The 17,526-nt window shown below is 57.2% G+C and overlaps 1 protein-coding gene and 1 long non-coding RNA gene across 3 annotated transcripts in view; one reads left to right on the forward strand and one right to left on the reverse strand.

The window, feature by feature from the left end:
• Window positions 1-17,526, forward strand: part of SORCS2 (sortilin related VPS10 domain containing receptor 2) — a 461,158-nt gene that overhangs the window by 335,151 nt on the left and 108,481 nt on the right. The gene's annotated exons all lie outside the window — the stretch shown is intronic.
• Window positions 8,741-9,522, reverse strand: LOC109269718 (uncharacterized). Its single transcript, XR_002081233.2, has 2 exons — window positions 9,314-9,522; window positions 8,741-9,158 (listed from the first exon to the last, which is right to left on the reverse strand). It is a non-coding gene; the product is annotated as an uncharacterized LOC109269718 (long non-coding RNA).

The following is a 17,526-nucleotide window of genomic DNA, read 5'->3' on the forward strand; positions in this document are numbered from 1 at the left end:
AGGAGGGAAAATCAGATCAGCCTCTCTCCTGTTTCCCTCCCTGTGCTTATTGTGTTGTGCCTTTCTGGATAATTGCAGGCAATTAGAAAGTCCCCAGGCCCTTCCTCACACACAACGTCCTCTCCCCATCACAGGGAAGACTGTGGAAACGAGCCATAAAGCTGATTTGCGTGCCAGAATTACTCAAAATGCAACAGTTGGCCCCCTTTCTGCAGACTTCTGCTGTTCTCCACAGTGAGGGCCCTGCATCGCAGCCACGTGGCCTCGCATGAACCCACCGCTGTGTGGCCTTGGGCAGGTCACTTCGCCTCTCTGTGCCTGTTTCCGCATCTGTGAGATGAGAAGGACGTTCCCACCTCCCAGGGCTGTGGCGGGGACTAAATCAGCTAATGCTGCGGAACGAAGCTGGAGCTTCTCCCAGGCCAAAACCGGTAGTGTTATCCGGGGAATCCCTCCTCACAACCTGATGTAAGGGTGGACCCCCACCGCCCGCACACACACAGTAGGGCCTCCTTCACAGCCCCACGGCCCCCTGTCCTTCTCGCAGTGGAAGATCTGTAGTGTGCGCCCCACCCCACCCCTCTGCTGGCTCTTCTGCTAATGTCCCCAAAGCCGGCCAGAGCATCCTCGGAGCTAAAATAACCCGAACGGCAAGTGAAACTCAGCAGGGCCATTTCGGCCCTTGGAGACCAGAGGTGCTCAGCAAGAGGTGCTCATAGAGTCGGACTCTCCTCCTTCCCCCAGATGGTGGAGGGACAGGAGATCCGACCAAGGGCAGGCGAGTGAGCGGCTTGCCTGGGGTCCCCAGCACGGACTCGAGGTCCCTTTTTCAGCCTGTTCGGCAGACCCAGGCCCACGCTGACTGCCCCCTCCTGCTCCTGCTCCTGGTAAAATGGCCTCTCAGGCTTCTCCACCCCGGGGGCTGGGGCTCGGGTTTGTCAGAACAGAGGGGAGGGACTGACGGACTCCGGCGGGGGGGGGGGGCTCCTCTCCTCCCCGGCCGCCTTGCCGACCACCCCTCCTTCCTGCCTCCAACCCCTCCGGACCCACCACGCCCGCTCCTCAGCCTCCAGCCCTCCCCCACCCCCCAGGTGACCGTGGCCAGCACTTTGTTCCCTCCCTCCTTTGTAGGTCACCCTGTGGGTGATGAAGCAGCCTGCGTCCTGCGCAGGCAGAGAGGGCGTGGGCAGCGGGGACTCCCGCACGGGACGGCTTTTGTCAGGCTCTGATCGCAAAGCCGCCACGGCGCTAAACACAGGCCGTGTTAAATGGTTTGCAGCGCGTCCACATGAGGGCAATGTCTTCCAACGCTTAACGGGGTGATTTCAAAGACTGTTCAGACGGCAGGAACAAACTCGCGTGACTAACTGACCGCCGAACCTGCTCTCCTAATTTTCGAAAAGCAAACTGTGTGAATGCATCGCATTTTTAGCTGCGTCTTCGCCTTCTTCCTCTACCGTCCCTAACTGCCACGTATTTCTTCTGCTCGGAAAGCAAGGCTAGACTTAGGTCACCGTCATCGCCCCACGCGGTAGCCTTTTGGGTACAAGGGAGGAGACAATTCGCATAACATAAAATAAAACGTCTTAAAGTGAACAATGCAGTGACACGTAGCACATTCCGTGTTGGGACCCCCCACCTCTGTTCCGTGCCAGAACATTCTCATCTCCCCAGAGGAGCCCGCGCCCACGAGCCACCCCTCCCAGCCCGCCTCCCGCCAGCTTGGCCGCCTTCTGGATCCTTCCTCTCTGTGGATCTGCCTGTGGAATCTCTGTGTCTGGCTTCCTCACCCACCTTGGAGTATGTGTTTTCAATCCTCTGAGGATATATACCTTAGAAATATGTTATTCTCAAGAACCTGAACACCCTTCCTGGAGGCAAGGAAGGAAGGTCAGTGTGATACGGGGCCTCTGGGACGGATGCCAGTCCCTAGGCCCGGCTCTGAGCACCTACAGGAACGTGTTCAGTCCTCGGGACGGCCCTGCAAGGCAGGGACCCTTGTTATCTCTGTCACAAGATGAGGACACCGAGGCCCAGGGATGTCAACTAACTCTCCCCACCTCGGTCAGCCAGTAAATGGCAGACACAGACTTACGGGGCGTCTGTCTGCAATCGAGGGCAGACGCGTGCGGGTCGAGGAGCAGAGCCCGGCTGGAAATTAAGAACAACCTTGGCAGCCGCCGACGTTCAGAGATGGGCACGGCTGTCCCGGGTGGGAGTGAACTCCCGTCCTGAGGGGTGTGCAAACAGAGGCAGCAACCCCTCGGTAGAACATCAGTGAAATGAGTCTGGTCTTGCTTAGATGGTGAACCGGGAGCCCTGCAGCCCTCAGGTGCGGGGTTTCCAGATCTTGGGGCCGGTCTGTGTTAGAAGAGGCGGCAGGTTGACGGGTTTCAGGTCATTTTTGGGCCACAGCCTTGTTGCCACCCGCTCAGCAGCTCTGCGACCCCAGGCTAAGCTTGGGTCTCCCCCCACCCCCGGCACCGCCATGGCCGGTCGGTTTGTCATTTACCCCCCGAGTGAACGTGTCAGCCCCGACCTGGGGGTGCAGTGACGAGACAGACAGGAGCCCGCACTTAGGACTTCTCCTTCTGTTGGGGTATCATGGTCAGGATTAGACATGAGGCTGACAAGCGGTCAGGTGTTTGGTCGATGGGGCTGATTAGGGCCCAGGCGGTTGAGCGTGGGGTTTCCATAGAGACCCATTCTGCCTGGAGTCACCTCTACGAGGGCCCCACGCTGGTGCTCACGGCTGGTGCTCGTGGTGGGAGGACAGGACAGGACAGGGTGAGATGCAGGCTGGGCTCTGAGGCGTTTGTCTGCCTCCCATCACTGTCGCTGCGCCTCCCTTCCTGCCGAGGGAGGGGCCTGTCCCCCGAACTGGCTTCGTGGAGCAGGGCTGGCCTGTGCTGAGGGAGTGCTGTCTCCCTGCCAGCAGGACTAGCTCCGGGCCTGTGCGGGGATGTTTTTTTTTTAAAGAATCAATTTGTCACCTCAGTAGCAACAACAACGTACAGATGGATCGCCTCTCCATAACAATAGAACACTTTATCGGCCTTTAAAACCAATTTCTTTAACTGTAAACAGTGGCTCTGCAGGACTTGTCAGAGCCCCTGGGGACAGAGTTTCTCTGTCAGTCTGACAGCTCCCAGCATCCTTTGTCCTCTGTCCCAGGGTCCCCAGGGAGGGGGCGGAACAGGCATTCCAGTGGGACTGCCACCCAGCTGTGTCTCCCTGAGGAAGAAAATGGCTTGTTGGTGAAAACATCTCCTGTGGCCCCAACACGCTTTCTTCTCTTTCAGCAGCCGACCCGTCACGCTGGCGCTGGCTTCGAGCCGAGAAATGTCTGGGGTGAAGCTGGCCTTGGGTTTCTTTAGGCCGATTGAACGTGCTGAACCACCTCTGGGTTGTTTTACTATAACTATTATTATTATTATTGGAAGGAAAGGATATATTTTAACTTAGACTCTGAGTGTGTGGAAATCTCTCCGTGTCTCCTGGGTTGTTGGGCTCAGAGCCTGGGGTCGGCTGCCCATTTGAGGAGCACCCGAGGAACCAGCTTTCCAGGGAATTCAGGGTCAATTTGGTGCAAAGGGAGCTCCAGCCGGAAACCCAGTTGGGAATCTGCCGACGACACTGAGAATGAGGCTTCGTCTGTGGATTTGCACGGGCCTGCCTTGTGCGCAGACTCACGACCGTCGTCGGGGCGGACAAGTCCCTGTGAAGGCATTTCATCTCCCATCTTGGAAAACTGGGGTCCGATGTGCCTTCAGTGACAAGCTAGCCTGGGGTCTGGCCCTGGAGGAGGAGGGAGCGGGCACAGAGACTGACACGTGTTGGTTCGTTCATTCATTCGTTCGCTCATTCACTCGCCGTGCAGTGTGGTGAACGCTCAGACAGCAGCGTGGCCAGGACTTTGGCGTTTTGGCTTCTTTGTTCTGCTGTTTATTTTTCTCTCCAAGCACGGAGGAGATGACAGCTGACTCAGCCCAGGTTGGGACACTTCACCGAGGACGTGGAAATTGAGTTGGTCTTCCAGAGGCTGTTAGCAATTCAGAACAACGTGGATAAGCATTGTGGGCCTGGGGAACAGCATGTGCAAAGACACAGAGGGCTAAGCGTGTGGCCTGTTTGGGAGATGGCGAGACTCTTGGTGCACCTGGTGCGTGACGGGGGGGACAGAACCGTCCGGCAGGTTAGGTGGGATTGTAGCCCCCTCCCCCGCCCCGCCACCGCACGCATTCCATCCGGGGGGCCAGTGAGGAGGCCACTGTAGTGGCGGGGGTGAAATACAACCTGGAAAGTGAGGACGGAGAGGGTAGTGCTGGAGGCTGTTGTATGGGTGATGACAGCCGCGGTGGCCATGTTGGTAGTAACGGGGGACTGTCATGGGCACGCACCCTTGCCATAAGCATGCTTCTCAGCACCTTGCAGGCAGTAATACTCAGTGACCTATGTCTTAGGAACTACTATACCCCCCTTTCTACAGATGAGGAAACTGAGGCCCAGAGAGGCTAAAGTGAGGTCACACAGCTTGGAAATGGCAGAGTGAGATGTGAACTCGGACCGTCTAGATTCATCTGATACCTAGACCCCCACAACCGTGAAGATTCGGCCGATCCGTTTGTGAGCCAGGAGGAGGGATGGTGTCACTGCAGGGGACACGGAGGAACAGGGTAGGGGAGCATTTATGCAAGAAAGCGCGAGTGACAGTGGTCACCGCTGTCTCCAGGGTCATGTCTTCAGCATCAGCGGAAAAAGGGAAAGAAACGTGTTATCGGGGCGTGCGTCCCACGCCCGGGGAGTCAGCCTCGCTTATTAAGAAAAAAAACATTACACCGAAAACATGACCTTCTCGGGCGATTTGTCCCAACATTAAATAATGACTAATTTGAATTTAAATATGTGGCAGAAAATTATGCTCGGATCCCTTCTTCTGGAAAGGGTTCGGGCTGATTGCTGAACAAAGTCATGCATATTCATAGCTGTGCTTTAATCTTGCCAGTTGGATTCTCTGTGTTATTTGCTAACTTGGACGGAGAGGCCTGGTGGAAATTCAGGGCAGGGAGGTGTGAATCAGGGACGTGAGCAAAAGTTACTGCAGGCCAAGGAAAAGCACTGGCCCCGGAGTCCGGGGCCTGCCTTCCCCGCTCAGCTTGGCGTTCGGCTTCATATTTGTATGCGGTGTGTAGGGCCCCTCGTGGGAGGCTCACAGCCTCTCAGAGCGGTCCAGGCGCTAAGCCCAGGGCCTGCACACAGGCTACCCGACGTGGCAGAAGGATAATCCCCGGTGATCCCCGTGGCCCAGCCCAATCCACGTGGGTCCCAAAAAGCAGACACTGTTTCCAGGCTTTGGTTAGAGGGAGCCTGAGTGCGGGAGAACGGCAGAGCTGTGCAACTTGGCTGGCTCTTGAGGTGGAGGAGGGGCCCGAGTGCAACCTGGTTCATTAAACGGGGACTCCTGGGCCCAGGGGCCCGCTGCGGGGCTGACCCTCGCCCCCTCTTAGGCTCTCGCCTGCAGAACCCTCTGGAAGTCTGGCTCTTGAGGATTAAAGGTGACACCGGGTGGGGTTACCTCTGGAGAAAACGCATCCCCACCCCGCGGGGCTCTCTGAAGCAGCCTTGTGGCCCCGATGGATGCCTAGGGAGGCCTCGGAGCCAGTGCGGGGGCACTGGGGGGCCCCCACTGCAGGGAGGGAATGGGCCCTGTTCTTCCTCGGCCTGCCTATTTATCTGGGGCCTATATGAGCTGCGATTTCACATCTCCGTGCTTGTGTGTCAGCCTCTGGGGCACATCTGAGGCTCCTCAAAGGATTATATGGGGCCATTTCAGAAAAGCCCAGCAGGCCGTGGGTAAGGAAAAAAAAAAAACCCTTTAAACTGGCAAAGCAACCAGGACGCCGGCCTGGCTTTCCAGCCCTGCGAGCAGCCTGGAGCTTTTTCCCTTCAACGTTTCAAAAGATCACCCTCTGGTTTAGGCCACTCCACAAAGCCCCTTTCATTTCCTCCAGGGCTCTGCTGTTTACAGCGGCCCTGCGTGTTCATTATTTTGGGGGGCTTTACCAACAGGCCGCTTTCATCAGGCCGTGGCCGCTCTCATTAGTATTAAAAAAAAAAAAAAAAAGGCACAGGCTCTCCTGGAATTCGCTGGTATATTTGGAGCCACGCAGGCCTGTTCCGCAGCTGGCTTACCAGCCCTGTGACCCTGGCAGTGAGCTGAGTCTCCCCCAGCCTGGGTGTCTGAGTTCTCTGAGCAGGAGAAGGCAGGCGATGGTGCTTACCCGCACCCAGGTGCCCTTTCCCTGCGGCTCCGAGGGCGAAGGCACTCCCCGCCCCGTTACACCCAGGCGCTGCCCCGTGGGAGAGGAAGCGACCCTGAGAAGCTTCCCTGTCCCCACCGTCTCAACGGCCGGGAAAGCCAAGCCTTGCAGAGCGCGAAGGCCCCGTGGGCCTGGATCCCGGGGGGCCGGGTGGAGCCGAGCCTTCGTCGGCCCGCCGCGGACACACAGCATGCGCGAGACGGGGTCCGCCGACGTGTCCGGGTGCTGGGGCCGCAGCTGAACTTGCCCAAGACCCAGCGTACCCTTCCTAGAATATACCCCCTAGTTCGTAACATTGTGAGGATTTGTTGAGTGAATGAACGAGTGAGTGAAGGAATGAATGACGTAGACCAGCAAACGAAACGTCTGGCTCCTGGTAGGCATTCGGTAAATGCTAGTCCAAAGCCAATGCCAGCGAGGGGCCGCCCTGGTTACCTGACGGCCCCAGGCAGAGAGTGGACAGCAAGACCGGACGCGGGCAGCGACCGGCAGATGCTGTCATTGCCAATCAGTAGCAGAGCGCCGGAGCTGGGCAGTTGTGACTCCTCGTGCGGAAACCGCCCAATTTCGAGTGAGTGACAGTGTCGTTATGGCGAGACAGACCCCCGTGTTCCCCTGTGCCTCCCGGGAGCCTGCACAGAACACAGGGCCGCTCGGGGCTCCCTGCTCGTAAACCAGAGCGCTCCTGTTGCGGGAACGAAATGGGCATTTATTGAAATCCTTCCCCGGGCGCCTGGGCGGCTCAGTCGGTTGGGCGGCCAGCTCTTGATTTCGGCTCGGGTCACGATCTCACGGTTTGTGGGACTGAGCCCCACATCGGGCTCTGCACTGACAGCACGGTGCCGGCCGGGGATCCTCTCTCCCTCTCTCTCTGCGTCTCCCTGGCTTGCTCTTGCGTGGTGCTCTCTGTCTCTTAAAAAAAAACAAAATAAGGGTGCTTGTCGACCTTGGTGGCTGTCGTACGTGTTTGCCTCCTGATGCGCTGTCTGAACGTGGCCCTGAGCGGGAAGTGACAGGAATGCATTTTCAGAAATCACAGAATGAAGGAGGCCCGCCCCTCCTTCTGCCCGGGTGCCCTGGCCGGGTGGCTGGCCCAAGGAAGGCAGACTTCTTGGTCGACCTGAGGGCCCCAGGCCAGGCTTTCTCCCCTCACACGCTTCTGCCCTGCCCGCTTCCAGGGTGGGCTCTGGGGCGGGCGAGAGATCAGAGATCAGCGATCAGCAGGGTGGGATGGAACTGACTCCTGCCTGGGACAGCACGCTGGGCCCTCCTCTTAGAGGCTGTGTGACGGGGCAGGCTCCTCTCCCTCCTTCTCCTCTCCCCCCTCCCCCCCCCCCCAGGTTTGGCAATTTGCTATAACGACTCACAGAACTGGAAGAGCCAGCTTCACTTACCAGCTCATTATATACAGAATACAACTCAGGCTCCAGCCCCTCTCCCCTCCGGAGATCAGGGTGTGGGGCCTCCCAGCCTTGGCCTTTCTGACCACCGGCCCCATCCTGAAGCCCCGGGGCCCCCAGCCCCCAGTCCTCCCAGTAGCACACAAAAGACCTTCCTATCCCTCTGGAGATTTCAGGGGTTTTAGTGGCCGTGTGCCAGGAACAAGGGGCAAGGACCAGACGGGCCGCTTCCTACAATCCACATTACATGATCGTCCTTGCCCTAAGGCCTGACACTTGCCAAGTGCCCAGTCCCGATTTGCTGCCACGATTCTGTGACACCCTCTCTGGTGGTCGTTGTACACGGCTGACATGTGATTCTGTTCATTGTAGCGTTCATGTGCTCGAGGGCGTTTATTCAACACCTACTAGGTGCCAGCTGTTACCTGGCTCTTACAAGATGGGGCAGCCAGCCCGTCCCCGCCCTTACAGGGGTCACAGCCTGGCATCTACGCCCCCCGGGCCTGTGGGGGAGCCTGGACCCACCCCGCAGCTGCCCCCTCCCCGTCACATGGTATGGTGCAGAAACCGGGCCAGTTATTCAGTAAGGTCGGATGATTGCAAATAGGGTTTTCATTGGCCTGAGGCAGCATTCCCGCTCGCAAACGTGACCCGGCAACACGCTGGATTTTTCGGGGGGGGGGGGCTACTGCTCTTGGCAGACACAAAACAAATCCACTTGGGATTAAGCAGAAATAGGATTATTAAAGAGTGGGCTTGTAGCCTCGCACAGACGTGCACAGACGTGATTGCTTGCTGCTTGGGAAGGGGATTCGCGAGGGTTCCGGTGGGAGCGGCCCCGCCAGCTTGGTTGGCGAGGCGGACGCCCGTTACCGTCTCTCCGGGAGGAGCGCGGTCTTCCGGCTGCTGTGCAGACAGCCTGCTTGCGACCCGGGTCGCTTTTTATAGAGACTCGCCAGACCCGTGTGTCACACGCCGTCTGCAGAGTGCCCTCCCGGTGCCAAGACTCAGCTCTCTGACTCGGGGAAAATGCCGTTTAATTAGCCAGCTCAAAAAGACACGCAATTATGAGGGAAATTGGGCTGGAAGAACCTGTTTTTTTCAGATTTTTCTCTCCTTCTGTGCCGAAACCCATTCCTCCGCTCCAAGACCAGCTTGTTAATTTTTTAATGTAATTTTAAGTGGATGTTCTAGGAGGAATGCGCGTTCTTCTGGAAATTGGCTGAGCGCCGCGTGCTTGCCTCAGCACCTCACGGCTCACTGGGGATGGCAGTGTCCCCATCGGGGTCTCTCAGGCTCCAGTGGCATTTGCTGAGCGCCCGCCGGGCCCGGCGCTGGGCCAGGGTCTTGGCCGTCCACTCCCACGCGGCCCAGCTTTCCAGGAACCTGCCTGATGCTGCTGGAGCACCTCCGTGGCACAATCTGCCTCCGTTGAGCCCTTTCGGTGAAGGAGAGGCTGAACGAGGGCTCCCTTGGGCTGGGGCAGGGGAGGTCCTGTTCTCAGAAGCTACCCTGGAAGGGGACCCCTGCCTCCACCCTCCTGGAAGGGCCCTCACCGTCGCGGTCCCCCTCCCTCAGTCTACCAGGAGCCACCTGCAGTCATGCACCACCCCAGGCGGCTGAGCGGACGGGCGCGGGCAGCCAGCACGTGGTGGAGTGTAGGGACTCCCCCGCCAAGTGAAGAGACCCCCCTAGGCCACCATATTCAGGTGGTGAGGGGCTCACGGGACACCCTGCGGATTTTAGGAGAGTAGGGGCTCAGCTCTTTGACTCTAGAAAATCCCCGCAGGGAAGCCCAGGGAGGCTCGCGTCCCATGGAGCACTGTTGCCCTGTGCCTGGGACTGACTCCTGTGTCAGATGGAGAGTGAGTCAGGGCTGGGGAAGGAGACGCTTGATTTGAAGATGACTGCGGGGGTGGGGAGGCTATTGCAATAAGAGAGGGGCTGTTACAACAGAGGTGGGGGGGGACCATGACAACAGAAGAGGGGCTGTTGTAGCAGAGGAGGAGCCATAACCATAGGGGGAGGAGTCGTTAGAGCAGGAAAGGGGCTGTAACAATTGGGGAGGGGCTATTGCTATGGGAGGGGCTACCACAATGGGGGAGGGGCTATTACAACAGGGGAGGAGCTATTACTATGGGCGGGGCTATTAGGGGGAGAGGCTATGAATATAGAGGCGGGGTTATTACAAAAGAGGCGGGGCTATGAATATGGGGGAGGGGCTATTACGGGGAGAGGCTATGAATATAGAGGCGGGGTTATTACAAAAGGGGCGGGGCTATGAATATGTGGGAGGGGCTATTACGGAGAGAGGCTATGAATATAGAGGAGGGGCTATTACAACAGGGGCGGGGCTATGAATATGGGAGGGGCTATTACGGGGAGAGGCTATGAATATAGAGGAGGGGCTATTACAACAGGGGCAGGGCTATTAATATGGGGGAGGGGCTATTGCACGGGGAGGACTTGTTACAACAGGGGAGAGGCTGTCATATCAGGAAGAGGTTAATTCAGTGTAAGATCTGGAGCGTCTCAAAGGTAAGGGGAAAGGTGTTTCCTTTAGGGAGGAGCACACAGGGTGCAGGGCTGGATGGGTCATGAGCAGGGGGCATCTGGTTTGTGCCCGCTGGTCCTCAGGAGGGCTGTGCAGGGGGCTCTTGCCCACCGCGGGGCTGGGCACAGTTGGGCCTGTTGCGGGGTGGGGAGGCCCGACTGAAATCGGTCCGGCTCACTGCCGGCATTTTGTCCAGCCGTCCGTGTGGTCCAGTTTGGCTAATCTTTTCTGGACAGAGAATGGGAACCTGGGGGTCCGTGTCTGGGCTGACGCAAGTTAACAGGGGCACGGGCACAGCTTGTCTAAGTTCACAGGGCAGGGACGTCGTGCCGTAGCTCTTTGCTGGAGCACAGGGTGGGGTACTTAACCTCTGGAGTTTCGGAGAGCACGGGGCTCAGGTGAAGTCCCACACTGTCTACTCAGAGCAGGTCACGGCCACCACTGTCCTGACTCGGATCAAGAAGTTTCCACGGGGTCCACTGGGAGAGCTGTGTGTTCCCCCCGGAGGCCACGCAGTGTGGGCTCCACCTTGCTCATCCACGCCCCTGGTGCAGTGCTGAGCGGCTGTGCAGGGGGCTCCTAAGGGGCTCACCCTGCAGCCAGCCTGGCGGGACCCCAGTAGGGGCACCGCATAGAGGCTTCCTCTGCATCCGCAGCTCCCGGATCAATCTGGGGACTGATCAGCTCTCCACACTCTGTTGCGACCGTGTCTCAGGTGGGGTTGAACCAGGCCCGGTGCACCCCAGGTGAGCCGAAGATATGGGGTGCCAGATAGGCATGCCGGGGAGCCCTGCTACATATGGCAAGGCACACAGGCCGGCTGTTGGCGGGGTGGGAAGCACGTGGTAGAAGGCAAGAGGCGGCCCAAATGCCGATACCCCTGGCTTCTGCTTTTCTGGCACCAAAACATGTTTCCTGCCAAGCTTGCTTAAGCTTTCTTCACGAAAACCTTGTGCGATGGTTTCTTCCACTCTACGCGATATTCTTAAACTTCTCAGAAGCCATGTGTGGAAGCCACCACAGGTCCGCCCAGACCACGACTGCCTTGGGAGCGGACGGTGGCTGCGTCCTCCCCAAGCCAAGTTAATGTCAAGCTGCACTAGGTCCCACGGCTACGGTCGTTGCCATGGCCCGTGGAGCCCCTGTGACGTGGGGGCCCGAGGGCTTATCGGTTTTGACGGGCACGGCATCGGTGCCCTTGCAGGCTGTGAGACTGAAGCCAGGGTCCTCCGGGAAGACAGCAGAGCAATGCTCAGGGCTCCGCAGAGACCGGGAGCCTGGCTCACCCGGGTCCTGGCAGCTCTTGAGTCTCTGAGCAGGACTGTCGGCTCCCTCGGGGCGGGGGGGGGGGGGGGAGGGGGGGCAGCAGGGAGAATCCGAGCATGGCACTGCCCTCACCCAGCATCTCAACACCCCGCCCTGTCGTGGGAGATGGGTCTAAAAGAGGTGCTGTGAGTCCCCAGGGAGACAGGTGTGCTGCTGCAGCCTCCAGGTGGAGAATTGGATAACCCTAGACCCCACACTAAGCACCAAAGGCCATGGATCCCGTTGCCCCCCCTTGCTGCTCCCTCCGGACTGCCCCCGCCCCCCCAGATCGCACACATCTCCTCTGTTCACCCTTCTGTTTGGTACCTCTCCCTGTGGTCGTGGTAGAGCCTGGGAGCAGAGCATCCCTGGGGAGAGACGAGAGAGGGCGTAGGCAGGGCGTAAAGGGAGTGGGGGCTTCGCTCTAGAGCTTAGCCGGCAATCTGAGAACCACGGCGAGAGGTGGGTGAGGTTTCCTGAATGTTTAAATGTAGGAGGGGTTTTGTGTGACCTTTCTTTAATGCGGTCCTAACTTGATTGCCTGGGGTACCGGCTTCCAGTTGCTGTCATGACAAATTAGTACGAAGTTGGTGGCTTAGAACAACAGAAATCTGTTCTCTTACAGTTCGGGGGTCAGCAGCCTGAAATGGGTTTCACTGGGCTGAAATCGGGGTGTCTGTGGGGCTGGACCCCTCACGGAGGCTCTTGGGGAGAACGTGCCTTGGCCTGTGGCCCCTTCTCCATCTGCGCGATGAGCAGTAAAACACCCTCAGCCTAGCCGTCTGACTCGGACCTGTGTTTGCATTACCACGCCTCCTTGTTTGCATCGCCACGCCCCCTTGTTTGCATTGCCACGCCTCCTCTGCATGCATCACCACGCCCCCTTGTTTGCATCGTCACGCCTCCTTTGCATGCATCGCCACGCCTCCTTTGCCTGCATCGCCACGCCCCCTTGTTTGCATTGTCACGCCTCCCTTGTTTGCATCGCCACGCCTCCCTCCCACACTCTGACCTTCACGCCTCCCTCTTGCAAGGACCCTGTGATTGCATGATGCCCACCGGATAATCCAGGATAATTTCTCATCCCAAGATCTTTAATTAATCACATTTGCAAAGCCCCTTTGGCCATCTAGCGTAAGATATTCACAGGGACTGAGGATTAGGGCATGGACATCTTTGTGGGGCGTCTGGGGTGCGGGTGGGGCATTATTCTGCCAGCTACACAGGTGAACGTGGCCTGCCTGAGTCCGTAGAAACCGGCTTTTTGACATAGTGTGTGGTGTATTATCCTGAACATCCCCCAAGCACCGAAGAAAATGTGTGTTCCTCGGTTCTCTATTGGCAAGAACGCCCCAGGTATATCCTTGGATGGAGCTTGGTAATACCGTAGTTCAAATCTTCTATCTTGTAACGGATTTTTGTCTGCTTACTGTTGTCTAGAGAAGTGTATTCAGATTTCTACACCGAATGCAGCTTTGTGACTTTTTGGCTTGAGGTTCTATCGACCTTTGGTTTGTTTACCGTAGGGCTTTATTCCATTACAAGATTAAAACTTTACATATTGTTGGGGCACCTGGGTGGCTCAGTCGGTTGAGCGTCCGACTTCGGCTCAGGTCATGATCTCGCGGTCTGTGAGTTCGAGCCCCGCATCGGGCTCTGTGCTGGCAGCTCAGAGCCTGGAGCCTGCTTTCGATTCTGTGTGTCTCTCTCTCTCTGCCCCTCCCCTGTTCATGCTCTGTCTCTCTCTCTGTCAAAAATAAATAAACATTAAAAAAAAATTAAAAAAAAAACTTTACATATTGTTATATCTTTCTTGTAAATTGAATCTTTTATCATTGAATTAGCGAATTTTCATCCATCTGGCAATGATTTTGCCTGTGTGTGTGTGTGTGTGTGTGTGTGTGTGTGTACTTTTCACCTAGTCCCAGGAGCAAGATAAAAATAGGCAGGTTTCTGTCTACACTGTGGATTTATCTCCAGTTCTCACACCAAACATGGAGCTCTCTGGCCCCAGCTTCAGGCTGAGGGCTTCCTGTTAAACTCCCTCTCTTGGCTTTGTCCCCTGACCCCCAGCCCTCATGCAGTCATCAAGACAGAGAGCCAAGATCTCCTGTTAGAAAAGGGTCCATTTCATCCATGAATCACATAAAAAACCCAAGCCAGAGTGGCTTAGCTAAGACAGAAGCTTATTAGCTTGTTTCTTTCTTATGACCAACAAGTCAGGTGGTCAGTGCAGGGCTGAGGGTCTTCTTTATGTTTCACTCTGCGTGGCTTCTGTTCCCAGGCGTCCTCACAGTCCAGAATGGCTGCCACAACACCGGGCATTGTGCACATAGTCCAGTTCTTGAAAAGGATAAAAGGTGTGGAGAGCGGCATGCTGTCATTTGAAGGAAACTTCCCGTGTTATTGTTTCTGTGGCAAGGATTTCAACGTTGTTTAGTCTGCCCTCTTGCCAGTGAAACGGAGTCTGCCCAGGTGGACAATTCTGGATGATTTGTTATTTCACATCTGCCTCTGTTCTCCCGTTCAGTTGTATTCCTTGTGCATTTGGCAAGCACATGTGCTTCTTGGTGGGGTCCTGGTGGGGTCCAGGTCAGGGGAGGGGCGGGGAGGGGGACTCAGCTGGGTCGCATGGGTGGCGAGGCGGCTGCTAGCAGATCAGGCCGTGGAACCACCTGGAAAGCCTACCAGGAACAACCCTCGGGGAGAGGTCTCGGTGTGGACGGTCTGGGGGCCGGTACCAGCAAGACTCAGGTGCAGAAAGAACACACGAGGGGCACCCGGGCTGGGGAGTGGGGTGCCCCGGGGCCAGAGACGGGGAGCTCTGGCGAGAAGTGGTGGTCGGGCCTGGCCGTGTGAGTGGGGTGCGGGGCTCGCCTCCTCCCAGGCTGCCGAACTCAGGCCCGCACACCGCCGTTCCGGCCACCGCCCCCTCTCGTAACAATTTACTCTTCACAGCTGGGCTTCAGCATATAGGTAGAAAGATCTGACGACTCAGGTGTGCGGCAGGAGTTAGACCAGCGAGGGTCCCCCTCACATCACAGACCCCGCTGCTCTTTATGACCCCGCTGGAGAAGAGGCTCGGGTCCTTTCAGCCAGGGGCGAGACCCGTTCAAGCCCGTGTGACCGTGGATTGCATTTTTTAACTATTTATTAAACGATCGTCTCTGTGGCCTGGAGACGCCGGGGCTTGTAATCCAAGCGTTAAGAGGGTTCCCTGGCGTTCTGGCATCTCGTTCTGACTCTTTGCTCGCGGCTTTTCGCTGGGACTGGTTGCTTCCCAGACCTGCAAGGTTCGTTTGCCCCGGGGGAATTTTCCAGCGCGCCTCTTCCCGGCGGCAGAGTTCTAAGAAGGTGGAGCCTCTGCACCTTCTCCAGGACGGGGAGATGGGTTCTTTAGCCTCGGATCTCTCCTCGGGTCCTGCTGGACGGGCCGCATCTGGGCCCCCACCCCCCACCCTGCCTTCTGCAGGGGGGTGTCATAGCCCATGGCGGTGTCCACTAGGAAGGCGAGGACAGAGCTGTTGGTGATGACCCCAAGTGTAGCATTCGCTGGCACACGGTGGGTGTCTTCAGTCACACTGTCCGTTAAAGGTTAGGGGGGGCCCTGGGGCTGCTGGGGATCCCTTGACTGCATTACCGAACAGACGGGGTGCGGCCGGAGCCGTCTCTGCCCTTTGGCCCCTCGTGAATCCTACACTCCCTACTGAGTCTTCCCTTGAATGAGTGTTGAGCTCAGAGCCCAAGACCCGCAAGACCAGAATCAACCTTCCTGCCACTTGGTCACCAACAGAAAGCTGTGCTGACAGCTCTGACCTTTGTATTTTATTTTATTTTTTTATTTAAAAAAAATCTTTTTTAACGTTTATTCATGTTTGAGAGACAGAGTGAGAGTGGGGGAGGGGCGGAGACGGAGGGAGACACAGAATCCGAAGCAGGCTCCGGGCTCTGAGTCAGCACACAGCCTGATGCGGGGCTCGAACCCGCCAACCCGTGAGATCATGACCCGAGCTGAAGTCAGGCACCCAACTACTGAGCCACCCGGGGGGCCCCTGACCTTTGGTATTTAAAATTTTTTTAAATATGTATTTTTGAGAGAGAGACAGATGCAAGCGGGGGAGGGGCAGATGGAGAGGGAGACAGAATCGGAAGTTGGCTCCAGGCTCTGAGCTGTCAGCACAGAGCCCGACGTGGGGCTCGAACTCACAAACCCATGAAATCACGACCCGAGCCAAAGCCGGACGCCTAACCAACTGAGCCACCCAGGTGCCCCCTGACCTTCGGTATTTTAATTGACTGTATAGTGTTACTGCAGATGGACGCTTAGGAAGACGTGTGTTGCCAACCTCAAAACCGATCTGTGTTTCTGGTATCATTATGTGGCTTCTGTTGACTTTTCAATAGTGGAAAGAAAACTTCTGTCCAGCACTTAAACATTTGGATTTGAGGCAGCTAACTCCTTGTGCGTGTCCATGGGGACGTGCTCTGATCTGGAGGCAGGTGTCTCGTGGGGAGGTGGAGAGGTCACTTGGGGGAATTCTGTCCCCCCCTCCCTGCTCAGCCCATGTCACTGTCCTCCCTAAGGCACCCCTCCACCCTCCTGCCCCTCCGGCCTTGGTACTGAGCATTTCCTGGACACCTGGCATTACAGAAGCCACCCTGTGTCATCCTTAACGACAGTTCCTTGTGCCAAGAATTCATATCCCCGTCACACAGACAGAATTGGGGCTTGAAGAAGGAAGTGACTTTCCCCCAAAGAACCACATCACAGGTGGATGTGAGATTTCAACAAAGTCTCTTTGGCTCTGCTCGGGGCCACCCTGTGTCACCAGGATTTTGGAGCAGGCAGGATTTCAAGGCAATGTAGGTCCCCATGTGCAATTAGGGGTCAAGGCTCGAGCCCGCCCGCTTCTGGGTGCAGACAGAGACGACAGGGTGGGAGCCTTGCCCCCTTGGCCAGAAAACCCAGCCCCTAACCCACCCTCTAGATGTCAGCCCTGATCCAGGACCAGATCTGACCACATCTCCACCCTGCCGCAAGCCCAGGGGCCCTGGCCTTTCTCAGCCTCCCCTTTGGCTCCACACTTGGTCAGGAGCTGGCCTTTGAGGCCCCCCAGTGGCCTCTCCCAGGACAATCTGCATTTTATATGAAGGTGGGTCCTTCCTACGTTGGGGTGTGAAATTGTCCTTTCTCCTGTGAATTGGTGGTTAAGGATAGTAGTTTTCTTTTAACAACATCCCTTGGAAAAATAAAAGGCTAGTGAGCCCCCCTTATATTCTTGTAAACTGTGATGGTTGGCCCGTGGAGGCTGGAAGCCTGGGCACGGGGTCCCTCTAGCCCTGCGCGTGCCACGACCTGCCCCGTGCACCTTCACGCTGGCAGGCCCCCAGTCACGCCTGCCTGCCCACCTGCCCTCTCCCCGACCCTCCTGGCGAGGTCCCAGCCTTCCACATTGAACTCAGCTGTCATCACATCCAGAAAGCCCTTCTGATGGTGCCCCGTGGACTCAGATCCCGCTCCTCCGGGCTCTACCCCACAACCCCTGTGGCTGCTTCTCCAACCACATCCTTGCCCCACTTTGTCATCAAGGGCTTCTGTGTTTTTAAATATTTATTTTGAGAGAGAGAGAGAGAGAGAGTGTGTGTGTGTGTGTGTGTGTGTGAGAGAGAGAGAGAGAGAGAGAGCAAGCAGGGGAGGGGCAGGGGGAGAGGGACAGAGAATCCCAAGCAGGCTCTGTGCTCAGTGCAGAGCCCAACGCGGGTCTCAAACTCACAAACCGTGAGATCGTGACCTGAGCCGAAATCAAGACTCCGACGCTTAACCGACTGAGCCCCCCAGGCGCCCCAATCAAGCAAGGGCTTTTCTTCTTCTATACGCTGAGCTTCTGGAGGGCAGGGAGCATGTCCTGCTGTGTGTCCTCGGCCCAGGGCAGCATGTACGTGACCG

This window comes from Panthera pardus, unplaced genomic scaffold (genome assembly GCF_024362965.1).
Source record: "Panthera pardus isolate Hobbes unplaced genomic scaffold, ASM2436296v1 HiC_scaffold_13, whole genome shotgun sequence".
NCBI lineage: Eukaryota > Metazoa > Chordata > Mammalia > Carnivora > Felidae > Panthera > Panthera pardus.